Here is a 4,400-nt window from a genome sequence, read left to right on the forward strand (position 1 = left end):
ACAGGCGCGTGCTACCATGCCCGGCTAATTTTTGATTTATTGTAGAGATGAGGTCTCACCAAGTTGCCCAGGCGGGTCTCGATCTCGCGGGGTCAGGCAATCCACTCACCTCAGCCTCCCAAAGCGTGGGATTACAGGTTGAGCCACTGAGCCCGGCTGAATGAGGTTTCTTGCAGGCAAAGAGGGTGCTCAGCCCAGCTTCTTACACAGTGTACAGGGGACAGAAGCAGCGCTCTTTCGGTGGCCGGGTGCTCCTCTGGGACCCAGCTGGGGGCCTCCCGGCTGCGGGCAGCAATGGTGCTGGTTGCGTGGCCGCGGGCAGGCCTGGGTTGCATGGTATAGGGGCTGCCCGGCAGGTGGCAGGTCCATGTGAGGCAGTGGGCCGGCCTGGGGGCCGCGGGCGGCAGGGCCAGGAGAGTCATGCGCTGACCACCCCACCTGCGGCTCCGCACCTTCCCCTGGAGCCACCAGCTCGGGCTCCGGGTCTGGTTTCTCAGCAGCACCTGAGGGGAGAGCACCAGAAGAGCACCGAGCGCTGATCCCGGGAGATTTTTTTCTGTTAATTCTAATTTTCTAGGAGAAGAGGAACCCATACTTCTCCCTTGAAATCATTGCTTAGGCTTACTTTACTACTTCTCTGTGCCACCTCCTCTCGCCACCCCCAAAGTAGACTCTTAGCCCCGACCCTGCACTGGCAGTCACTCTTCAAGCTAAGGGGAAAGCATATTTGTTATCTATTGCCATGTAACAGATTATCTCAAAATATAGTGGCTTCAAAAGACAATGTTTATTTTCTCCATCTTTGTACTTTAGTAATTCTAGAGTGGCATAACTGGGCTCACGGTTTCAGCCCAGTTTACAGGTTGCAACAAAGGTGTTGACTGGGGCTACAGTGAACACAAGCTTAATTGTGGAAGTAACAGTTTTATGATCATTCACATGGTAGTTGGAAGTGTTCACTTCTTCATGAGCTATTAAACTAAGAATGTTGGTTCCTTGCTGGCTACTGGTCAAATGTTACCTACAGTTCCTTGTCACAAGAGCCTTTTCATATGGCAGCTTACAACATGGCAGCATGCTATATCAGAGCAAACAAGCAAGAAGGACCAGCGAAACAAAGCAGGTGAGTCAAGATGGAAGTCACAATCTATTATAACCTAATCTTAGAAGTAACATCTTATCACCTTTGCCATATCCTGCATATTCTGTGCATTAGAAGCAAGTCACTAGATTTTGCCCACTTGCAAGGGGAAGGATTTCCATAGGAACATGAATGCCAGAAGATGGGGGTTATTTGGAACCATTTTAGAAGTTGTCTATCACAGAAAGTTTCTCAAATACTTCCAATATTAGCTGTATGTCGTATTTTCTTTTAAAATAATTTAAAACAAGTTAGAGACTTGGAAATACAGAAACCATTAAGAATAACAACATATGCCAGGATTTTTGTGTATGTGTTGACCACATATATAGCAACCCTAACAAGTTAATGGGAAATAGGTTTGCCATTGTCATCAGGTTTCAAGAGATTAATATTACATAATGAAGAACCCATGGTATGAAGCATGGTAGATGTTTTTTCTTACCATTATATATCATATAGAATCATATATTGACAGAAATGAAAGAGAAGAAAGAGATTTTAAAAATCCCAATTCTGTTGATGAGATAAATACATGAATACTCTCAGAGAGAAAGTAAATTCTCTCATGGTCTAGAATTATTTAATTTGAGGCAGAAATATTACTAGAACCCGGTCTCTAAGTTTTGGTGCCTTTCTCTTTTTACCATAGTAGAACAGTTTGTTGTATCTAAAACACCCAAGTGAACACTGAAATCCCAGAGTGTTCATTTTTATGGGTGAAGACTGATAAAAATGACAGGCAAAAGTGACTTAAAATTCTATGAATGAACAGACTATTTCATTTGCTAATGTTGTTATTCTGATGTATTTGATAGAAATTACTTCAGTCAGAATGCATTCACATTATTTATTCCAAAAAATGTATTGAAGTAAAATGAGAATGTGTGGACCCTTAAGCAGAAATAATGAACTAATTTGGTCTCTGCATAGGAAAAGTACAGTTCAAATTCTCAAGGTTAATCTCATACAGACTTCAGTATTTTATTGCTTGAACCAGAAGATTTCTACATGAAGGACTACTGAGAAATCTGTAGACACACACACACACACACATGCATGTACACGCACAGATACATGCACTTTCAGGAGAGCTAAAATCACAGTTCTAAATTCTTCTGTTAATAGCAAAGATTATTACCCAAATGGATAATTTTTATCACTTGAAAGTGATACTTGATAATTCATTTCTTATAAGGTGAAGACAAGAGAAACAAAATTATCTAAAAAGGGCTAAAGAAAGGGTGCAAATATGGATGTGTGGTAGCACATCCATTCAAGTAATCATTTATAAAGCATCTTAACTTGACTTTTGGTGAATGATACTCCTACAATACTAAACTTTAACACAGGTAAAGTGTTATACTTTATTTATAATTCACAATTGACTTTGAAATTTTGATTTTACCCTTTCTACCAGTTCCTGTCAGTTTCTATCATAATTGAGGTCCAAAGAACACACTGTGTTCATCAGTACAAAAAAATTTTTTGCTACAACTAGTTTTGATGATGTCACCAGCTTATCAGATGACTACAGCATACCTTTTTACTTCCAAAGGTCAAATCAAAGAGTTCCATATCTTGTCCTTTCATATTAATGATTCTCTGATTTAAAAATCTTTACCTAGCTCCCCATTCATACTTTTTGTTAGTCTTTTGCTATTTTTTTCTTTTTCCCAACCCTCTATATTTAGACATTCCAACTCTGAGCAAATTTGTGTAAATTCTACACTGAGTTTTGAGGAGATGAAGGCAGCAATTTACCATGATAAGGGATCTGGTAGGAAATGGAAGGCACACTCAAGAGAAGAAAACAAGAGAGGTGAGTGAAGGGAGTGTATATAAAGGCATACACAGAGATAATGGAAACCACAAAATGGTGAAGCATGTGTGTACAAGCAACAGCAGATGACTGCTAATACATCCAGGCCTGAAAGAGCAAGGGAAGAGACTTAAACCTCCAGAACTGTGGAACGATAGACATCTTATTTTTAAAAAGCCAAATTATCATATTTTGTTACAGCAGCCCCAGTAAATTAATACAGATTGGTTACTAGAACTCAGTTGGAGTGTAGCTTTGTTGGGGAGGGAGGCTTCTGACCAGAGCTACGACCTTTGATAGAGGAACATAAGGACCTGTGGGGAAATTTTGTCTCTTTCTCATCTCAGATATGACTCCCATTGGCTATATCTAATAGGACACCAAGAACAAGGATATCTAGTCTATATGGAATAACATATCAGTCTTCCAAAGTCCATAAGAGTGAAGAATGGAAATGATTTGGAGAAAGTAAAGTGAAGGGTTCAGGAAGCCACCAAAGGGGAGGCTCCCAAAATGGCGGGACACACCGGACAACAAAGGTCCTCCATCTGGCTTATGCCAGCACAATTCCTCGCGCGTGAATTTCAAACCTTCCCGCTCGCAAATTTCAAACTTGTAAGCCTCCAATCAGTAGCCAGCTTTGTTATGCATCCAATAGGACCATAACACGGCATTGGCCCCACCCTACTCCCATGCAGCTCCTCCAATAGGAGCATAGCACGGCTTCTTCCGGCCCCTGTCAGGCTGATAAATACAGCCCTCTCCCCGCAACTCTCTCTCTGTCTCTCTTTCTCTCTCTCTCTGTCGCTCTCTCCCTCTCTGCAGCTCTTTCCCCGCCTCTCTCCCACTTCCTCTCTCTCTCTCTTAACTCTCTCTTTCCCTCTCTCTTTTTCTTTTTTCCCGTTACACATCACCTCTGTAACAGCCGCTTTAATAAATCTCTTGGTCCTGGCCGGGTGTGGAGTCATTACTGGCACCCAACTTCTTTCATAAAGAATATGAAGATGTTGGATGGTTCCCAAATGGAAGCAATGTAATCAATGAAACAAACAAATGAAAAGCAAAACTCTGCCTGCTTTAGTATGTCTTCATGTACATAATACTTTTCTTAAACTATGTGTGTTAAGATGAACTATATGCTAACCACGACTTTGGATGATGGAATACAAAGTTAAACAAGGTAATCAAGGTATTTGTTATCATAAAGCGTACAGTGTAGTAAGAGATGACCATTAGATAATTATATAAGTAATATATTAAAATTAGTACCACAAAAGAGAAGTTTAGAGAATTATGAAGACTTTTGGATAAGTCTGTAGATTTAAAAATTATAACTATAAGGATGGGTGAATCATCCCTCTGGAACACTGAAACCTTGAAATGTGGTAATTAGGGAACAAAGAGAAGTCCCATTTTGCTAAGAAATAACAATATGTG

At 40.7% G+C, this 4,400-nt stretch overlaps 1 pseudogene; it reads right to left on the minus strand.

Moving 5' to 3' along the window:
• Window positions 1-593, minus strand: part of LOC103258774 — a 1,603-nt pseudogene extending 1,010 nt beyond the window's left edge.
• Between the last annotated feature and the right edge of the window lie 3,807 nt (window positions 594-4,400).

Source organism: Carlito syrichta, unplaced genomic scaffold (assembly GCF_000164805.1).
Source record: "Carlito syrichta isolate Samal-C Ts95f unplaced genomic scaffold, Tarsius_syrichta-2.0.1 Scaffold302360, whole genome shotgun sequence".
Taxonomy (NCBI): Eukaryota; Metazoa; Chordata; class Mammalia; order Primates; family Tarsiidae; genus Carlito; species Carlito syrichta.